The 23,142-nt window shown below is 36.7% G+C and overlaps 1 protein-coding gene across 5 annotated transcripts in view; it reads right to left on the minus strand.

The window, feature by feature from the left end:
* The window catches only part of LOC101890862 (protein grainyhead), a 330,664-nt gene extending 319,982 nt beyond the window's left edge, over window positions 1-10,682 (minus strand). For 2 of the 5 annotated variants that reach the window (XM_011298332.3, XM_011298281.3), the window contains exon 1: window positions 10,431-10,679. The gene's annotated coding sequence lies outside the window, so the exon portion shown is untranslated. Of the gene's footprint in view, window positions 1-10,430 lie in introns of all 5 variants that reach the window. The other 3 variants (XM_011298246.3, XM_011298190.3, XM_059131140.1) reach the window with 3 other exon arrangements.
* Between the last annotated feature and the right edge of the window lie 12,460 nt (window positions 10,683-23,142).

The following is a 23,142-nucleotide window of genomic DNA, read 5'->3' on the forward strand; positions in this document are numbered from 1 at the left end:
AAAAAAAGGTCTAAATTCAATAAAAGATCTGACAATAACATCACAGCGCAATCTATGCACGCATACCATACACATCGAAACCATAGATACACCAATACAGAGGTAAAATAATAAATATTTTGGTTCGATTTCAAGAGAATTGAGAAACAACATGAGTTGCTCTCAAGAGTTGGGATACCAAAGAAATAGTTAATACCAATACAACAACACATTCATTTTTTTCATTGGTATTGATATATCTGAAGAGATGATGAGGATTGTTTGTATCCCCTCTCAATTGGCATCAGAGATGCTGGGTACTCACCAATACAAAATCACTTGAAAACACTCTCTGAATGAGCACCAACACATAGAGAGAAATTCAGTTAATCTCCCACAATGATATTGCAAAAAAAAGAGCCATCCTCTCTTTGAAATTCAAGAAAACATTTTTTACTCTCTGCGCGCCTCTGCCAGCAATGCTGCCACTTCTGTTTAAAGTTAAACCAAGTCAAGAAGTACAACCATAAAATACAGCAAAAAATGGAAGGAAAAAAGCCAAGCACGAATGCAAGATCAGATCACCTTTTGTATACCTTATGCAGACCTCCATGCCATCCATGACATACCAACCAACGACGCAGACCAAACCAAACGAATCCAACAAAAACTTTGACTAAACAACACAGACACGAGAAGCACGAGCATCTCTCCCCCACACCACCGCCGCCGCCGCCACCCCACAGCGGCTCATAGCCAGAAGCAATCCACACAATGGGTCTAATAAAAAATTGTAATTTTCCTCGGCTGTCTAATAACAGTTATAGCCCGTAATTGATGTTTAATAAATTCTATAATAAATACTGTTGAACACGCAATTTTTAAACCACGGAATGGGAAAGTTTTTTTAATTTATTTTTGTGATAAATTAAATTTATTTATCAACTGGGGAAACGTTTTTGTTTTGTGACATTAGTTAGACCATCCCTAAGAGAAAGGGGTTGAAAGGAGAACTAATGAATTTCAAATCTATACCTGTACCTATATTTTCATAAAGAGATTTTTATATAGCCATCCACCGAGAAAACTAAGAGGCAAATAAAAGCCAATTCGATTGAAAATTCTTGTTAAAACCTTAAAATACCGAAAATCGGGATGTACATAAGAGTGGATCGATTTAACCTATTTATACCCTACATCATACTGTGGTTGGGTTATTATATCTTTGTTTGTAACATAGAGAAGGAATCGAGTTATAACAAAAGTTCCTTTTGATGATCTACATAGAATCACATTCTGAGTCGAATTTTGCATGTCCGTCTGTCTGTCTGTCCGTACAGGTCGTCCCTATTGCTCGATTAAGATGAAACTTTGCATAAAATATTTGTTTGATCCAACCACAAACCCCTATCAAATTGGAGATAATCGGTCGAAATTTAGATTAGATTAACAAATGTAGACTTTTTCCAGAAATTTTGAAAAAAAAATGAAATTCGATGTTCGTTTTATTGACAATTCAGCTTTCGACAATATGCCGTTTACCGCATAAAGCAAAAAATTCTCATTCACATGGCTTATGACGGTCACACATAGTGTTTGGAACGGGTTACGATGAGACAAGCTTGCTACAGCAGGGGGCTTGTCAAAGAGTTGTTAATGATTTTCAGAATAATTTTCTGTCCTCCTATTAACGAAAATTATCTGGGAATAACTTTCCAAGACTGGCTTTCATTAAGATGTGTGACCAGTAATTTGTTTAACCGGGGGAATCGGCTCGGAGTTCCGCAGGTATTTCGGCTCGATTTTTGTAGGAGCTTCGGCTTGCTGCCAGATGGAGTTTCGGCTTGTTGTTTCACACAAGCTTCGGCTTGTTGTACCGTATCATAGCTAAAAAATTGGTAGTAGATTAGAGACAGTCATAAACCGCAGCAACAATAGTTTCCTAGCCATTGCAGACGACCCAAATACCTGAACCCGAACGAGTTCCGATCGATTTGCAAAGGCCTAGACATCAGCTACCGTCAGCGAGTAATGAACGAGTACTGACCTATCTGCCAAGGAGCAGGCATCGGCTCCCGAGCATATCCACAGTAAGTTTCCGAACCCGAACGATTTCCGACCCATTTGCAAAGACCTAGACAACAGCTACCGACAGCGATCAAACGAACCCGACCGATCCATCTGCGAAGACATCGAGACATCGGCTTCCTAGCATATCCACATTAAGTTTCCGAACTCGAACGTATTCCGATACATCTTAGAAGACCTGGACAGCTGCTTCCGAGTATCTCCACCGCCGCCCCAATTAGTATACAACGAGTCCCCAACACGTCTCCGAAAACCTTGACATCAACAGCCCCACCACCTACATCGTAAACGCCATTTTATCAGCCCGATGACCATTCACTGAGGTCCCCAAATACCTTTAAAGTGTCAGTGTCACCAGAACACAAACATCGTAATTTCTGATTACATTTAACCCGCCGACAACCGACGACTTTAAGTTCTCGAATACCTTCAAATCGTCACCCGAACACAAAGTTCATAATTCCTAATCCTTTCTACTTGGCTCCCGAACATATCCACAGTGAGCTGCAGAATCCGAAGAAGTTCCGATCCATTTACAAAGGCCTAGCGCCGATCCATTTGCGAGGGCCTGGACATTGACTCTCGAGCATATCGACAGTAAGTTTCCGAACGCGAACGAATCCCGATCCACAGCTGCTCCTAAGTATTTCTACAGTAAATTGCAACCCCCAACAATTATACCACGATTCCCCAATCCCTGGACTACCTACATCGTAAACGCTGTTTCATCAGTCCGATGAACATTCAAATACCTCCAAATCGTCACAATCCCGAACCCCAGCGTCCCTCGAAAACATACATCTTAATTCTGATTACATTATACCCGTTGACAACCGACGATCATAAGTTCCCGAATACCTTAAAATCGTTAACCGAATACAAGCTTCGTAATTACTGATCTTTCCCACTTGTCAACATCCGATGGTCACCTAATGGTCCCTAATCGTCGGCTAATCACACTTCACATCTACTTCCCGAGTACCTATCGTGGACAACCCGACATCGATTCACCATAGATCCCGATTATCCACGATTCTTGCCTACGAGACATCGTAAGCGATCATCTATTGTGCAATTCTTTTTTAAATTTCCGAGAATCTCCGAAGTCAATTTGCCATTTGTAACCTGCTTTTCTCGTCTGCTGGGGTACACTTAGCTGTACCCAGGGTCTCCATAAGGACCCACTAAACTTTATGAAATAGTAAGAGCAGATTTCTCCCTTTCCTGGGGGTAAAAATCGAATGTTTTAGTGATTTTTAATGCTAAATTACAATCTGCTCGGGTGGATGGCAAATGGACTTTGGAGGTATTCGTGAACTCAAATTAATTTTATATTAATTTTATCGCATTTGAACACTAGTTGATTTTAATTTAAAAAAAATCTGAGTGACACCTCCAGGAAGGGGAGAAACCTACTCTTCCTATTCCGAAGGGTTACCTCAGCCATCAAGAAAAGAACGTAACACTTCCATTGTCATCCAAATGCCAAAAAATTAACACACTTTAAACTAACCATATTCTTCAATTTAAAGTGGGAGTAAAAAATTGCATGGACCTTCACTGGCGTCCTGTGCATAAAGGAAACAATAAGCTGCCGATATGCATCATCTTTAAAAAAAATTGAAAAATAGTAGCACTATACCAGGACCCCAGGACACAACAATCAACAACATATAACCCGTCTTTTGAAATTGGAAATAATACCTGTGACGGGGTGAACTTATATAATCAGACTGACATCAGAGCCCTTATTCTGTACACATTTGACATTACTCAAATTTATTTGTTATCAAAAGCTTCATTTGCTTGTTCAACACAAATTTTGCACCGATAAAAGTTACAGAATAGGCCTGCGGATATATTTTGGGAAGTCTCTCAGGTTATTGAACCATTTTAAGCTCTTCAGTTTTCTATGACTTATGTATGGATGAAACAGCAATATTTTTGAATCAACCGTAAAAAACTAATTCTCAAAAAAACCGCACATCCCATTGTGCAACGCCCGCTTAAAACATTTGCTTCGTTACTTAGTGGCCTCTGTGCCGCTGTCAGTTGCACACTCCACTCCAACCATATCAGACAGAAAGACACACAACAGACCGACAGACAATCAGGCTGGCTGGCTGGCAGGCAGTGAGGCAGCCAGGGTAAAAACAGAACAACAAGAAAAACGTTAACACATACTTTATGTTGTTGCCAATGCAACCGACCGACCAACAACAGACAACTAAAATTGCAGAAAAATACTAAACTTAGACTGTTACCGTTGCTGTTGTTGTTATTGTTGCTGCTGCTAAAGATTGTTGTTCTTGTTGCCTTTGAATGCTGTGGTGTACACGCACGCTCCTTTTTGTATATTGTAATGGTCTCGTGGACCATTTACAGCCAGATAAAGCAGCAGCATCGACAACAGCAAAAATAAGAAGAATGAATGCATTTTAAATGCATTTAGACTTGACACAAACAAACCCACACACACACACTCACACATACATGCACTCCAAAAACAAGCGGCTAGAAGCAAGAGGCTGGAGGAACATGGAACCAACAAAGTTTGCTATGTACCCAGCATACAGGGTGCCCGAATCTCTCTCAACTTTAATTCTGAACAGTAAAAAGATTTAGGCAACAAACTTGTGGCACCCTCTATCAACCAGCCTGCCAGCCAGCCACACATAGTGGGATGTAGTTTGTATGTATGTCTGTCTGTCGGTACAATGTCGTTGTAGGTATGTATGTATGTACGTTTGCCTGTCTCAGAGGGTATGTCGTTTGCCATGGCTGGCTTTGTAATCAAACTTTCGAAAGTTCAACAGGAGTCTTAGCATTACATTTTTTTTGTTTGTTCCATTCGATCGGTCGTTCGCTCGTTGGCTTTGTTTTATAAGACGATGCAAAAAACACAAACAAAAAAAACAATATCGACAACTGCATGTAGATTTTTCAAACTAAGCTCCTTGGTTGTGAGGTTGGTTGGGGCCACCACAGTACGCCGCAAGAGGGGGGATTTGATTTTTTTTACAATGTTCAATTAACTTTTATGGAAATTTATGAAGTTTTTGTTTCTCTGCAGTGCGCCAAAGTTTAACACTTTTTTCTATGGTTTTGCTTTAGAGCGGGAGAAGGCGAGGTGTTTTTGGAATCGAGGCTTTCTCATACCAAACTTCTTTCACCACCATCATCATCGTCACCATGGCCTGGCCAGGCCAGGCAAACAAATAGCCTCGGTGGTGGTTTGCAGAGAAATTGCCAAAAATAAACCAATAGAGCCACAAAGGAGAATTAAACTGAAAACATGCAGCCTTAGTAAAAATAGAAACAACAACAACAGCGACCATGAACATAACTTGGTAAAATAAATAAATAATTACAACAACAGCAGCAGCAATAGTAACAGCGCATTTATGGCTGGCTACATAGAAATGGCACATATAATAAAACTCAAGACGGCAGCAATACCAGGCCAGCCAACGAAAGACTACAACAACAGCAAATGCTTAATAAATAACTTCAAGCTAAACAAAGATCACAATCATAATATAAATAAAAAGGTGGCCAGCATTAACCCATGTGGGCAAGGGGATGCTGGTAAAGCAAAATCGGTACCGAAATTCTAAGGAGTAAAATTTCTACAAAAAACTTGTTAATATAATTGTTATAAAAATGGTTTGAAGTTATAAAAACTTCTAGTATTGCTTTGTCATACAAAAGACTTAAGAAACAAACTTTGTATAACAATTAAGAGAGACATTGACCGAGAGTATAAAAATTAAACACTGCAAGAGAGAGAGAGAGAGAGCAACTGTTAATAAATGAAGTAGCTAAATCAAAAGACTTAAGACACAAACCTTTAAAAATTAAGAGAGGGTAATAGAGAGAATTGAGAGTTAACCTCCTGTAAATGGTTTGAGGACCTAGATTTCAAAATTTTGAGATTTTTAGACTTCTTGGGCAATTGGATGTTTAAAATCCAATTCTACATAACTTCGAAACATAATCTAAATTCGATATATTATTGGAACTATCTGAAACTTTAATATCTATTAATTGACTAAATTGACTAAATATAGAAAACGGCCCTGCTCCAAACCGTGTTCTAGAACATGAACCGAAAAAAGATATAATTTAAAAGAAATTTAAAATTTTGATTTTCTTTATATATTACGTTTCCATTTTGTTTTTAAACATGAATGTTTGCCAAAATAATTTATAAAACAAATGTATAAAAAATATTTGTATAATGACTTAACACTGTTCAGTTCTTGATTTAAATAAGCAAAGAGAAATTTGACTGGAAAGAGATATTTTTTCTTGAGCAGCGCTGATAGAAAAACCGTATTGTCTGCGTTCATATAACTATTATGTCCGATCACAACCTATGCTAAATATTTGTCATTGTAGGTCATATGTTTTTAAGTTCTGACTTCTTCGGTCGATAGCTTTTAACTCCGGTTCCCTATAGTTCGAACACAACCAGTTTATGAGCGAAGAAAATGTTTCTGTTTTAATTTATTTGATTCTCTTTCGAAATAAAGGGGAAGTAAGTCGACTTTCGATTAGATTTTTTTAGATTTTTGGCATGGATCATAGTCTTGATCAACGATCACTATTCGATTTTGGGATTATATGTTTTCGGATCTTAACACCCTTTTCGAAATTGAGATAAGTCGACTATGGTTTGAAAAAACAAATTATGAAAAATTTGAACTTCCCTCTGTATACATATAAAAGAGTAGTGAAATAACTGACTGACTAATCGAGAATCAACGCCCAAATGAAAGGGCTGAAGATAAGATTAAGATCCGAATCCTGATTTTTTTTCTTTTTGGGATACGAAAAGTACTAAAATTAACTAAAAAATGAATTCCTTGTAGTGGACAAACTGAATGAGCTAGAATCCTGAAATGAATGAAATGAGAGTCAGGATAGCGGTATCGAAGGGTTTTTTGAAATTTGAACTTTAATGTTGCGAAAAGTTGTAACAATGGTACAAAACTGTACCATTTGGTATGAGAATCAAGGTTGGAAAGTTTGATATATGAAGGTCGTTGTGGAAATGTGTACTAAGTGTACGAATTGTACAAAATGGTGAATTTGGAAATGTTTGATAAAAGATGAACGAATTAAGCTGGAATTTTGAAATTTTGTATTGGGATCTCTGTTGATAAAGAAATGTGTGGAAATGTGTACTACAAGTGCCCAAAAGTAATAAATATTACTTCATTTGTTAAAATTTAGCATTGAGCTCTAAAATTTGGTATCGGGGTCGCTGTTCATGTGTAGTCTGGACATATGGAGGTGGTTTCGGAAATCTGTAGTGAAAAAAGTACTGAATGGTACTATATTTGGTATTGGGTGCAGGGATAGGTCTGGAATCCTCAAATTTGATATTGAGTTCTCTGTTGGAATTGAGATATAAAGGTGGTTTTGAAAGTGTGTATTATAATTTTACAAAAAGTTCCCAATTGAACAGTTTGGCTTAGGTTGAACGGATAAAGCTGGAATTTTAAAATTTTGTATATTAGTCCCTGTTTATGATAGGTTTGTGATATAATTGAGGTTTTGGAAATGTGTACTACAAGTGGACGAAAAATACTAAACAGTACTAAAGTTGGTACAATTTGGTATTGGGTAAAAAGACAGTGCTTGCAATTCGAAATTAGGGTCGTAGCCTTTTGAAGGTTTAGGAGATGTATATTATAATGGTACGAAAGGTACTAAATGATACTAAATTTAGTCTCGCTTAAGGGATAGAGATAAAATATTGAAATTTTATATTTAGATAACTCTTGGTGTCTGAGGTTGAGACTAACAGGTGAAAATGCGTACTGTAGTTGTACGAAAAATCCTAAATGGTTCTAAATTTTGTATTGGATGAAGGGATAGAGCTAAAACCGTGAAATTTTAGATTGTGATAAGTATTGGTGTCTAGGATTGAGATATGGGACTGTTGGATGAGTACTAAAATTATACGAAAAGTACTAAATGTTACAAACTTTGGTATTTAGTGAATGTTGATGAGCTGAAATCTCGAAATTTGATATTGAGGTCTCTGTTGGCTCCTGGTGTTGAGATCTCGTATGGGTTCTGAGTGAATATATAGAGCTGGAATCTCGACATTTGATATTGAGGTCTGGATCTGGGGTTGAGATTGTCCGAAAAGTACTAAATGGTAGTAATTTTGGATCACTGTTGGTGTGTAGAATGAAGAGATGTAGATTCTTTTGGATATGCGTAATAAACGTGGAGAGAGCACTGGGCTTGGACTATTATAGAAATAGTTATTTCTTTGGCATTTTGTGTACAATTGCTTGAAAAAGATAATTTTCTGAATACGTCGCTGCATTTAAGATTTTAACCACAAATAAGGTAATTTCTAGTTATAACCGTCGTAATATTCCCAGTATAACATACCGTCCATTAATTTATATTTTAGTTCCTGCCCATTTCGGAAGTATTTACTGTTTTAAATTTGAAACTCGATGAGACGCCGAATCTCGGGATTTTCTTGTTCTTCGTGATGTAAGTTATCAAAAGAAGGTATAGTCTGTTTAGAGAGAAAATAAGGGTGCAATAACCAAAGACGCACTAAAATTTATATTTTCATAATTTAACAATTTTATTTTGATTTTTTCACGTTGAAATTGATATTTCGACAAAAGACTTAAGAAACAAACACCATATGAGCATTAAGAGATTTTCTGTACTCAGAGAGCATGTACTCATTGATTCAGCTGAAAAAGTAGAAAGACTTAAGACACGAACTTATAAAAATAACTTAGGGAGAGTAATGAGAGATAATGATGACTTTACAACGGAGCTGAGCAAAATCATATAAAGAGATTGTTTATGAGAAAATAAAAATTGCGTTTTCCATTAAATTTTGCTATTTATTTTTAATTTTTTGAACGCAAATGTTGCCTAAAATTTGGAATTTCAAAGGAATTTGGAATTTCAATGGCTTTACCCCGAGTTAATTTTTCAATATTTGCCGAAAGGAATATTGCGATATGTTCAGCTCACGAGCCATTTTTCGGCCACTGCGACGCGGGTTTCGATCAAGTCGCTTCTTTACTTTTCGATCCATTTTTGCTGATAGTGCTGTTTCCTTCCGTCCACTTCCTTGACTTCGGGCTACTCTACCAGTATCACGGTAACGAGCGATGGTACGAGACACAAAAGATTTATCCACGTTTAAATGCTGGAGTGCTTTAACGATAGCCACTTGTGGTTTTCCAGCCAAATACAAAGAAATCACACTATCACGCTTGAATTCCATCACGAATAACTTTGCTTTTGTGCGCCTGTAAACAGTATAATGAGCGAGTGACTTAGAATTGAGAGCAGTTGGTTGCAGTTTTTTTCATCTCACCCTGTATCATGCTAAAAAGGGTTCCGAGAGGGTTAAACATTTGAACTGATGATTGTTTTGTTTGTTGTTTTTGTTTATTGTATTTTTATTATATCAAGAGAGAGAAAGGTAACAGCAACAACAACAATGAGAAAAATCATTCGTATTACTTTCAAAACAATAATAACAACAAAAACAGTTCCGGCTTGATTAAACTGATGAAAAGACGAAGAGAAGAAGAAGAAGAAGAAGCAGACAACGACGACGACGATCACTGCGAAGAAGAAGTTGGTAAAGACGCACAAGAGAAGAAAAAATGAGGTAAAGGCAAAAGAAACGAACAACCACAACAGATAGCCAACAACAAAAGCAACTCAGACGCCTATCAGAGTACCACCAACAGCAGCAACAGCAGAAGAGACGACAATCAAATAGTAATGGCCAAAATGTGTACGCAAGACGGACGGACAGCCAAACAGACAGATCACTGCCACAAAAGAGAAAGGGGGATGCAATGGAGTATATAAACCAAAAACAAAAAAAAAAAAAAACATCATCAGATATAAACATGACGGTGACGACGACGACGATGATGATGATGGTAATGCCGTTGTGGTTGTTGTTGTCGTTTAAAGCTTGTTTTCTTCACCCCGTAAAGAGAGGAGCGAGGGGGGCGAGGGGCTCACAAACAAAGCCAAATGAAGGCAAACAACGCGAAGTAGAGAGGTAGAGAGAGAGAGGCAGAATAACAACAACGTTTGTTTTTAATGAATTTTGTTTTGCGATTTTGTTTTTATTTAGCTGGCTGTTTCAGGCAAAAAAACGCGCGCACTTCTGGTCATATACTAAAGCAAGCCAGTAATTTGTTTTCCATTTTTATTTTAGGTTTTCTTAAATATTAAATTATAGTTTTTCACTGCATTTCTTTGGTGATTATTGGGGGAAAAAAGTTTTGGAAATATTTAACATTTTCGTGGCTGGCAGGGGGAGGAATTCAAAACACAACACTTACGTAAGCTTAATGAAACCATAACAAATTAGCTGGTGGTGGTTGATTATGTTTTTTTTTTCTTTTCAGCTTTTTTGGGTTTCTTTGATGTTTTCGAAGAGCACTGGAATGGTGATGAGCTTAAGCTATTTTTTTGTTGATAATGAATGGTTGTTTTGCACTATTTGAAAAAAATACTTTTCTTTTTTTTTAATTTGAGGATTTATCACTTTTTGTTGTTGGGTTGAAGGCACTGATTTTTTTTTATTATTTTTATTTATTCAATTAAATTTGTATTAAATATGGCAAATATATATCTTTTTTTTTTGTTTTGTTAAACAATTTTTATTTGTTTTACAACAATTCTATCACAATTTTTTGTTGTTTTTTTTTCGTTTCTTAGACTTTAAATGAAAAGATTTCTGTGGTCTTTTTCCCGCACGTAGTCTTTTCGGTGACGCTTAAACGAATTGTTTTGGGCCGCGTTAGCTCTCAGGCAACTGCACCATTGGAATTTGTTGGATTTTTTTGTTTTGTTGTTGTTGCTGCTGCTGTTGTTTCTTAGAGGTTCGGTTTGTATGTTTGTAACTCCTCGTTGTGGTGGTAAAAAGACGACGAGGAGCTTGACTCTTGGCTCGAAGAAAAAAAGGCTTTTGATATTTTTTTTTTTTTTGATTTTTTGCATTCAACAACAGATAGATTTCAAATATTTTTCAAGACTTTTTTATGCACTTTACACAGTAATGAGAAACTATTTTGGGAAGTATCTTCAAATTTGTTTAAAATTAAATTTAATTTATTGTTGTTTTGTTGTTGTGGCCCGTGTGTTTTATTGTTTTGTTAATTCTTTTTTTGTTTTGCGTTTTTGTATTATTTTTAAATTCAGCAATAATAACAAAAACAACAAAGGCAACAACAACAAGTTAACTCTCTGTATTTGTTGTTGTTGGCTCTTGTGATCAAAGAGGTGAGGTGAGGCGCGACGAAACGAGATTTAGGCACAATATGGTATTTGTTGTAGCTTTTTTACTTGTTTCCACACACTAATAATAATTCACAATTACAGCATCATATTTTTTTCCATTTATTTATTTTATTGATTTCGATGGAAAATTAACACATTTCGTTGGGATTTTTAATGAATTTCTTATTTATTTCACTGGACAATTGCATTTTCATTGGCGAATTGTCTGAAAACACGGCCAAATTACAAGAAAACACGGTAAATTTAACGAGAAATTTCTAATGTTACGAGAGGGGGAATATAATGTTGTTTGCGCCGAAGGTATGAAAAACTCGTTGTAGATGGTAAACGCTGATGTTAAGGAACGTGTAGAGCTGCTGTCGTCGTCGCAGATACCTACAAAATTTACTTAAGCAACGGCGTTGTATTCTCTCTCTCTCTCCAACTCTCTGGTGTGGTACTCTCCGTCTCAAATTTGGGAGATCACTCCAAATTGGTAAGGCAGCACTCAATGTATTGGTGTCTCTTCAGGTGTTTTTCCCACACAGGTGCCTGTTGGGGGAGCACACAGTTGGGCTCTCTCTCACACATTTGCTCTCCCTCAATACACTTCTGTATTGGTATTACTTTTCATTGTATCTCCTTTTTGTCTTTTTATGGTTTCATCTTAGGAGGCCTAGCCTCACACAACAATACACTCTCACCTGTTGCTTACGCTCTCACAACTCTTTCCCACCACCACTACCTGTATGTATTTTTGTGTTGCTCAATTGTTATTCTCCCATCTATTTGATTTTAACCCAGGTAGTAAGACAAAACGCTCATCTCAATATTTTGGTCACTCTATCTTTTGATAGCATTCCGTTTAAAAGAAAAACTACGCTCCCCGAGAAAAAAAAATCCAATTGTCCAAAAAACCCAAACACAAAAGAAGAAAACCAAATAAAGAACAAAAGGAAATGCCAAAAGTATCTGGGATTAGGGGTGCGCACAAGGCAAGTCAGTCTGTCTGTGTGTGTGTGTAAATGCATTTGACTTGAAAAAAAGAATTAGACATAAATAAAAACTCAAGAAGTCAAAGAGTCAAGTCAAATCTCAATGCCAGTGGCGTTTTGTTTTTGGATGGCTTGCCAACGACAAAGAAATGTCTGCCGTAGGGGCTACGGTAATGTGTCGTGTAGTCATAAAACGTTTAATTTATTCTTGGCCAAGCGAGAAAAGATGAATCATTTGCGGGGACGTACTGAACAAGTACCTCAAATGAATTTTAAACCCAAAACATGTGTGGTAATTGATGAATTTCATTGAAATTGAAAATACTCAGCACTACAATGAGTGTGCAAGCCCACAACAAACAAAAGACTTAAGACACAAACGCGATTGCGTATATCTCCTTAAAATAGCGAGAAAAATGTTTTTATTTGCATTCTAATATTGATAAAATAAGATAATCCTGAATTAAAATTGTAAATTATAAATAATTTTTATTCTAACCATTCCATTCGCAGTTTATTTAAGTTCTTGTTCTTTTTTAGGGAAGATACCGAAAGGTATTATTATTCATATTTTTATCTGCTTTAAGTTTGATAAATATCTTTCGATGTCCGAAGGTTGAACGGAATCGTTCACTCCTTTCGCATCATATACGATTTATGATTTCCTATACTCTCCACCATAGGTAGGGAGGTTATAATTCACTTTATCATTCCTCACTCCTCGAAATAATTATTTTAGACCCAACAGAGTGTGTATATCCTTCATCAGCGCAAAACTCTAAGTTAGTATAACCTCGTAGATAACTAAGATTTTGTACAGAGCTGTATTTTTTCTGTAGCACCCCGTTATATGGTGCTACTCAAAATCGTGTACGATATACCTCGCTATATTCGGTACTTTAATGATTTTGGTATTTTAGATTCTTAATGGGTCCATCTCCATGTCTACCTATAGGTCCCAAAGAACTGGGGTATTACAAGCCCAAACTTTACTTCTTTACAAAAAAATATACCCTCAGCCACATATCTGTAGTAGTGTATATATATACAGGGTGAGATGATAAACCTGCAACCAACTTCAGACTGCTGGCATTTCTAAGGCACTCGTCAGACAGCTGTTAAAATTATTCCAGTGATAGCTCATTATATTATTTACAAGCGCACAAAAGAATTTTGGTGCAAATTTTCTAGTAAAAAAATTATTCCTGATGGAATTCAAGCGTGATAGTGTGATTTCTTTATATTTGGCTGGAAAACCACAAGTGGCTGTCGTTAGAACACTCCAGCATTTAAATGTGAATAAATCTTTTGTGTCTCGTTAACGTGACACTGGTAGCGTAGCCCGATGTCAAGGAAGTGGACGGAAGAAAACAGCAAAATCAGCAGAAATGGTTCGAAAAGTAAAGAAGCAACTTGATCGAAACCTGCGTCGCAGTGGCCGAAAAATGGCCCGTGAGCTGAACATATCACAATATTCCATTCGGCAAATATTGAAAAATTAGCTCAAGATAAAGTCATTGAAATTCCAAAAAGTGGAAGTGCTCGCCACTCGTACTAGTCGAACGTGGCATCAGAATAAATGCCGAATATTATCGCGAAAATATTCTGGATGGTGTATTAAAGCATTGGACACGCAAATATTTTTGTCGCAGACCTTGGACATTCTAACAGGACTCAGCGCCATCGCACTCAGCACGCGCCACCCAAGAATGGTTACAAAATGAGGTTTCTCGCTTCATTTCCGGCGCACAATGGCCATCAAAATCTCCGGATACCAATCCGTTGGTCTATTGTGTCTGGAGTATTTAGGAAAGCAATGTTGGCACTTAAAAATACCAAAGTGTCGATCACTTCAAGCAAGCGCTTCACCGGGAATGGCCCAAAATACCGCAGAGCAACATTCGGCAGCGGGTGACGGTTTCATTGGCCTTTTGAAGGCCATAATTCGTGCCAAAGGTGACCAATTGGAACAAATCTTAACTTATTCTAAAACTCGATGTTATTTCCGACATTTTTTGCTTTCATTCAACAAATTTAAAAGAAATTTAAAAATTATGGCGTTTGAATTTGTTGCAGTTTTTTATCACACCCTGTATATGTATCTTCACTTTTGGTAAACTCCTTGTGCCCGGCACGCTTTACTCTCTAAAAAGCTTCATATGGTTAGCATGCTTCAAGCCTATACAAAGCCCTAATAACTTTCCTAACCTAAGCTCAAACAAAGCTCTCAGCTCACAACAAGCGTTCTGCCTGTTCTCACTAATCGAACTCTATCTCGGAAACAACCTCGATTTCTTCTGAGAAGAAAGCAAAAACCCAAGTTGGAAGTTGCAAGTCTTAGCATGCCTTTAGGAAACTCTTTAACCAATAAACTCCCAGCTGCTTGGAAGCTACAAGCCTATATCGAACAACATAGAACAACAACATAAATCGACATCAAGATTTTGCCTCTGACAAATATTTGAAGATGTTTCCAACCAAATGACAAACATAATGCGTTTCAGGAAGTAACAGAGTTTTTAATATGATAAAAGTTCTAGGATTGAATTGAAAAGTAGGAGGCCTGGATACATATTTTTTTATTGGTAAAGTTATAAAAATTTCATACTTATATACAATATATGCTTATATAAATATAACAATTATTTTTGCTGTAATAATTCTTAATTTCTCCATAAATATTTAAAAATCCCTTCTTATAACAAAATTTTTGTTTCTTTCCATACTGCCTTTTCAAATCATAACCCGGCCAAAAAAATCCTACTCATACCACGCTTCTGATGTTCCCACAACTATATAACGCTGCTCTTTTTTGACACATTTCATTTTCTCAACTCTTTTCTTTGGCCTAACTTGAGCTAACTGACTCTCTAGCCACCGAAATCAAAGCAAGAAAAAAAGGTAACGTCTAAAGAGTGTATTCGAACAAAAATCCATGCAGAGACAACAGAATCCGTCGAGAGAAGACAACTCACACGTACACACAATATATATAGGTGTAATATTTATTTTTGTATGTGTTTGTGTGTACAACAGTACATAGAAAATGGCTGTGAAACATTTAAACCAAACGACAAAAAAAATGTACTGTCAGAGGCTTAACACGGCCACAACTACCACCAATAACCGAATGCGCTGCGCTATAGATATGGCACAACAATGTACACATTTGGCTAAAATCACATCACGGGCTCAATAACAGCAGCAATAGCAGCGGCAAAAACAACAACAACAACAACAACAACGGCAGCAGCAGCAACAACACGGGTAATGAGAAAATGAAACAAACGAAAAACCCCCAAACGTTATGTTACACCAAATAAACCAAAGGCAAACAAACAAATGAACGGACCAGCCAACCAACCGAACAACTGACAATAGATGCAATCAGACATAACAGCGGGCACAGTGGGTAAAGTTTTTCTTAATATGTTTTAGTAATTTTTATAAATGGGGGTCAGTAACAATAGTAATAGAAATATGGTCTTTAGACATCTAAATTAAAAAATGAATTCTTAACCCATGTACATAAAAAAGTAAAATAATAACAAAAAAATTATTATCCAATTTGGAAACTTTGCTAAGGGATCGCTTTTGGTGCAAAGAAGTTCTTTAAATTTGGATTTTTAAAAAATGCAAAAAAAAGAGAACACGAAATGAATCAATATATTTTATTAATATGATTCGAGTGATCGGTAAGAGCTAGAAGTATTTTTATATGAATTAAATGACAAGTGCCTACTACTTCTTCTGCAAAAAGTCCACCTTAAAATTTTAGATTCGTTCCAACAATTCGTGTTAGGCCTTTTAGAACTCAAAATACACAAATTGTTCAATTTAAGAGTTTTTTAAAAAAAACTTCATACATCGTACTTAATTTTCAGATTTTGAAGGTTTTATATATTATTTTGTTTTTTTTTTTTTTTTCTTTTTCTGACAAAAATAATAGGAAATGTATATCATTTACAAGAAAATCTTTAAAATCCTTCATTTGGAAGTTTACCGAGGAGGAAGAGGTAAAACCATTGCACAATGGACCCAAATCTAATTTTTCTATCCAAAACTATTTCAACGTCTCCATATGTAAAACCTCAATATCAAATTTTAGAATTTTAAGCTCTATGCTTTCACCCAAATTTAGTAACATTTGGCACGCATATCCATAACAATCTACATCTATCCATCCTAGACGCCAACGGTGATCCATAATTTGTACCATTTAGTACTTTTCGAACAATTATAGTACCCATTAGCCTGACCACCACCGAATACCAACAGAGACCCCAATATCAAATTTTGAGATACCAGATCTCTACATTAACCGAAAACCAAATGTAGTAAATTTCGTTCAATTATGGTACACACTTTCACAACCACCACCATATCTCAATTACAGACACCGATGGAGACAACAATTTCAAATTTTAGGATTCCAGCCCTATCCCTTCGCCCAATACCAAACATAGTAGAATTAAGCCCTTTTTTGCAAACATAGGACGCATTTCCATCACTATATATCAAATTTCAGAATTTTGTCGCTATCCCTTCACCCAATGCCAAACATAGTACGTTTCAGTACTTTTCGTACACCTATAGTACACATTTCCGAAACTACCTTCATATGTCCAGGCTACACATGGAATTTTAGATTTTAGCTCTATCTAAAGTAAAATTTAGTACTTTTCGTACCAAAACTACCTCGATATCTCTATTTCAAATACCAACAGAGAATAGATATCAAATTTAAGGATCCCAGTCCCATCCCTTCTCCCATTACCAAATTTAATACCATTTAGCAGTTTTCGGATGAATATTGGAGGCATTTCCAAACCACCGACAACTCTCAAACACAGATACCATCAGCAAAATTCGAATTTCATAATTGTATATCCATTCCTTTATCCAATACCAAATAAAGTACCCTTTAGTACTTTTCGTACAATTACAGTACAAATTTTCGAAAACATCTCCATATGTCCAGACTACACATGAACCTTGGCCGCAATACCAAATTTCAGATTTCAAGCACTATCTATTCACCCAATACCAAATTGTACCAAATAAAGTAATATTTAGTACTTTTCGTACACTTCTCATACACATTTCCAAAACCACTTCCATATCTCAATTTCAAATACCAACAGAGACCTAGATATAAAATATAACAATTCCAGCCCTATCTCTTCACCCAATACCATATTTAGTACCTTTTATTACTTTTCATCTATATATAAGGTGCATTTCCAAAGCACTGTTAAACCTCAAACACAGATACAGATGGTAATCAAAATATAAAATTTCAGAATTTTATCGTTTTCCCTTCAAGCAATACCAAATATAGTACCTTTCAGTACTTTTCGTACAATTATAGCACACATTTCCGAACCACCTTCATATGTCTGGGATAAAGATTAATAGTGTTCCTCATACGAAATTTCAGATTTCTAACTCAACCTGTGAACCCAATAACAAATTGTACTAACTAAAGTAATTTCGTACACTTCTTGTACAAATTTCCAAAATCACCTTCATATCTCAATTCCAGATTCCAACAGAGACCTCAATATGAAATTTGAGGATTCCAGCCCCATATCTACTCTTCTTGCAGATATGGGACTCGTTTCCAAGCCACTGCTAAATTTCAAACACATCAGTAATATAAATATCAAATTTCAGAATTGTATCTCTCTCTGTCCCTTTACCCAATACCAAAATAGTACCATTTAGTACGTTTCGTAAAATCACAGTACAGACTTCCGAAAGCATCTCCATATGTCCAAGCTATTAATTAATCGTGACTCTAATCGTGACTTTAGATTTAAACCACTATATATTCACCCAATACTAAATTGTACCAAACAAAGTACTATTTAGTATATTTCATGCACATGCCGTACACATTTCCAAACCCACCTTTTTATCACAAACCAACCAACAACAGGTACCACAATACAAGATTTCAAATTTTCAGCTTTATCAATTCATCCTAAGCCACACTGTTCTATATTTAGTACAGTTGGCACACTTAGTACATATTTCCAAACACACCTTTATATAACAAAATTACTTTCCAACCTTGATTCTCATAACAAATTTCATGTTTTATCTCTATCGGGTCACATAATACCGAATGGTACCATTTTAAAAGTTTAGTACCATTCTAGAACTTTACGTAACCTTAAAGGCCGAATTTCTAAAAGTCCTTTGGTACATCTATCCAGAGTACTCCATAAGTACTCTCGTTTCATATTTAGTACCATTTAGTAATTGTTCTTCTAAATATAGGACGTATATCCAAACCAGCTTCATCCGTTCACTCAAAACTAGGGTATTCCAAATTTAGTACCATTTGGTACTGTTCACACTTCTTAGTACACATTTTCAAAACCACCTTCAATTTCAAACATAATTCCCAACCGTTCCATATCAAATTTTAAGTTTTTAGCTCTATCCGTTCACATAATACCAAATGGTACCATATTAAAAGTTTAGTACCATTTTACAACTTTTCGTAGCATTAAAGTTCGAATTTCCCAAAACCCTTTGGTACATCTATCCTGCACTCCATCAGTGTCTCTCATTGCAAATTTAGAAATTCTATCTCATTCCATTTTACTAATAAAAAGTATTGAATTTTTAGTTCTTTTTGTACCCTTTTAAAACGAATTTCCAATTTTTAAATTTTATTTGAGGTTCAATATTGGTCACAACATAACTGTGTTTTACAAATTTGCACTAAAAAGGTCCGAAAAGGGTCATAATGTACTATCTACTTCCAAGCCGCAATATGTGCTCCATCACAAAAATATTATATTAATATAAAGAATATCATATACAACCTGGAAGTACCTTTGCCAAAATTTAGATCGGTTCAGATCTACATATATTTCCCTCTATTTCGATAACAATCAAGCTTCATTTGTCCAATTAAGTTAAGTTTTGTATCCTTCAGTCTAGTTCCACAGTAAAATAAAGTCTGCCAACCTTAAAGCCAATGGGTTCAGATATATTTTTCCCTCTTTTAACTGTCATCACCCTTTCCCATTACTTTTTAAATTAATATCTGGAAACATATTTTAATAAATCTGGATATGTCCGTTTCCCACCAAGATTTTTGTTTTGAATACATTCCACCTTATTTAAACACTGTTCCACTGAGCCACAACCAGCCGTTAGTTATACAAACCCACACCTACATAGATGACCGATCGAATGAACAGCAAAGACCAACAAAAAAAAGGTAAATAAAACAAAAACGACAACAACAACAAAATGAAACATACAACACTACAGACAGCATAGCATAGTTCTGCCCAACTCAACCGAGCCGTGGCTCAGAGTTCTTTGGTCAGCTCTGCTACGTTGGGTACAAAGAAGAAAAGATAGACGAAGGCGCAACACCATCACCCTGCTGTGTCTTTTTGAACTGGGACTGCATGCAGTTAGGAATTGAAAGAAAGAAAGGAGGAACGAAAAAAACTTAACGTTGCCATAAAAATAGTTTTCAAAAAAAAAAAATCATACAAATGTTAATGGTTGTTGGTGGTAGTTCCAACCTGTGTGTGTGTCAGTGTGATTCTCTTAATACCCCACTATGCGTGTGTGTGAGTGAGCGAGGCTTTTTCCACTGCTACCACCTTTCAATTTTCAATGTTTCGCTATTTATTATTACGTTTCGATCATTACTACACACATTTCGTTTGCCTAACAACTTCACACTAGCTCCCCGCCACCGCAACACCCAGCTGAAATTGCGCTAGCTCCACACATGCCAATCAACACTCTACACGCAACAGTGACAATCGTTGAAAGCTGCTAAACAAAGGTATGTTTTGCAAAAAACTCTGTAGTAGGGAGGCTCGCAAGTCGTCACAAGTTGAAGCCGAGAAATGTTGCTGAATATATGGCTGGTCAAAACGAAAGACTTAGGCAACAAACTTGCACGCAACACCAACACCACCGCCAGCAACAGCACCATCACCATAGCCAGCACGAGCATCTAAGCAAAGTGAAGGCAATCCAAGTTGGCAGGGTATTTATTCTTCGTTCGTTTTTGCCTTCCTTCTTTTATTCCAGTGGCATTTCATGTGTATTCTGGGCCATCCGTGGTGTTCGATGAAGCTCTGCCATGGCTTTTGTGGTGCATTTGTAGCTCGCAAACTCCTTTGGTTAGCGGTGCCGTTGCAATGGTGTGGTGTGCCTTTTCGACAAACCCAGCGAGCGAGCGAGCAACATGCAGCGCAGAAATGTCGACGACGAGGACTAATGTCATGGCAAGACAAAACCATGCCATGGCAACCAGTCAAGGAACGCAAGCGCAGCATCATTGGCATGCAGAGACATCGACATTACAGCATTAGCAATGAACTCCCCACACCCTCTCCCCCCACTCATACCTCTTCGTAACCATCATCTGTTGCAGATTTTGTTTTTTTGGCCAAGTTCAAGCGATTTCTCCTTCGTACGGTTGGTCAATTCTCTGACTTTTTCCTCGCTTGCCTTCTGCCTTCCTCGATGGTTTTTCAGTTCAGGCTCGTCTTAGTTACCGGGTTACTGTCCTCATTCTGCCGCATGGCCTGACTTTAAGAAAGCTCCTCCATCAATTCTAAGATAAATAAATTTTGCCAATTGTTGCAGCAGCCATAAAACATGCAAGCCCGCTGCAAACGGCTTCAATTCGCACTCGCGCATCCAGAAGAGGAAGAAGGAATAGGAAGAAATATAATCATGCCACTATAAAATATTTCAGGCATTTGAATATTCATTTTGCAATATTTTAGGCAACAAGGCTAGCAGCCAGGCCAGGCTCGGCGGCACAATGCGCTGTGGAGGACCCTGACTACTGCCATGGAATGTATATCACTGCATGTCGACTAGAGAGTTGTTCGTATCTGATTAGAAAAAATCTACGAAACAAAACAAGCCAACTTTCTTTCTTATAAATCTTGTGGTGACTGTGTGTGTGTGTAGTCCATAATTTACACAAAAAGGCTTAGTTTATGCCCTCCAATGCTAGCTAGAGGTCAGGTAGTAAATTCACAGGGTTTTCAGTGGAAAATGCTACACACAAAGGCACTTGCGTTCCACCAGAGGGCAGAGAATTTATGACCTCACAAGAAGGTCATATGCCGTTAGTTAATTGCCACAGATTAGGGTGGGCTTTATGTGTGTCATTTTCGAGGCCGAGTTTTAATGGGATGCCCAACATTACCGAACTATTTAACGACACAGTTTTCAATGACACTTGTTCTAATCAAACACGAAAATTTATGGCTCAAATAATGATGGAAGTTTATGGTTGATGAGAACTGCTAAAATGTAACCTAATATTATGGACAATTAGGACCCCAAAATCAAGACATGGTACATCATCAAAACCAGCAACAACAGATAAGGACTTTTATATGCCATACCATGGACAGGAATATTGAGTTTGTCATTCCGTTTGTAACTCCTCGAAATAAACAATTAGACCACACAAAAGTATATATTCCATATCTACATATATAGAAGAGAAGTGAAAAAACTGGCTGATTATCAGATATTCAACACTCAGATGAAACGGCAGAAGCTAGAACCTTGACATTTTGCATTAGGCGTGTGCTAAGTTTTTGGGAAATTCGTACCAAAAGGGTACAAAAAATATTAAAATGTACAAAAAATTGTATACTTGGTGAACTGAATGAGCTAGAACTCTGGAATGCGAGTCCCTGGTGGGAGTGCAGGATAGAGGTACCAAGGGGTTTTTGGAAATTCGAAACTTTTGTTTAATAATACTAAACTTTTGAAGTGGTACCATTTAGAATTATGAAAACGGATAGAGCTAAAAACTTAAAATTTGCTATGGAGATTCGGAAAGTAAGCATATGGTGGTTTTGGAAATGTGTTTTAAGTATGTCAACGCTACTAAATTTGGAACAGTTCGGTTTACGTCGAACGGATAAAGCTGGAATTTTGAAATTTTGTATGGATGTCCCTGGGGTGGAAGGTTTGTGATAAAGAGTTCGTTTTTTTTGGAGTTGTGTACTACAAGTGCGCGAAAAGTACTCAATAGTTCACAAAATTCTGAAATTTGATTTTAAGATTAGTGATGGTATCGCTGTTAAGATTTGGTGGTGGTTTGGGATCTCTGTTGATGGTAGGTATGTTCATAAATAGGTTTTTTTTTTTGGAAATGTGTACTACAAGTACTTAATAGTAGTTAATAGTACTATATTTGGTACAATTTGGTATTGGGTTCACAGATAGTATTTTAAATCTGAAATTTCGTATTGGGGTCGCTGTTCATGTGTAGTCTAGACATATGGAGGTGGTACAATGGCCGGTACAATTTGTACTATAATTACATATATGAAAAGTACTGAATGGTACTATGTTTGGTATTGGGTGCAGGGATAGGGCTGGAGTCCTCAAATTTGATATTTTAGTTGGTATCTGAAATTGAGATATGAAGGTTTAGGTTAAACGGAGGAAGCTGCAATTTTGAAATTTTGTATTGGGGTCCCTGTTGGTGGTAGGTTTGTGTTAAAGAGGTGGTTTTGGTACGTGTGCTACAAGTGCACGCAAAATAATAAATAGTACTATGTTTGGTACAATTTGGTATTTTGTGAACATATAGTGCTTGAAATCTGAAATTTCGTATTGGGGTCGATGCTCATGTGTAGCCTGGACATATGGAGGTGGTTACGTACATGTGTACTATAATTGTACGAAAAGTACGGAATGGTACTAAATTTGGCATTGGATAAAGGAATAGAGATACAACTCAGAAATTGGA

Source organism: Musca domestica, unplaced genomic scaffold (genome assembly GCF_030504385.1).
Source record: "Musca domestica strain aabys unplaced genomic scaffold, Musca_domestica.polishedcontigs.V.1.1 8, whole genome shotgun sequence".
Taxonomy (NCBI): domain Eukaryota; kingdom Metazoa; phylum Arthropoda; class Insecta; order Diptera; family Muscidae; genus Musca; species Musca domestica.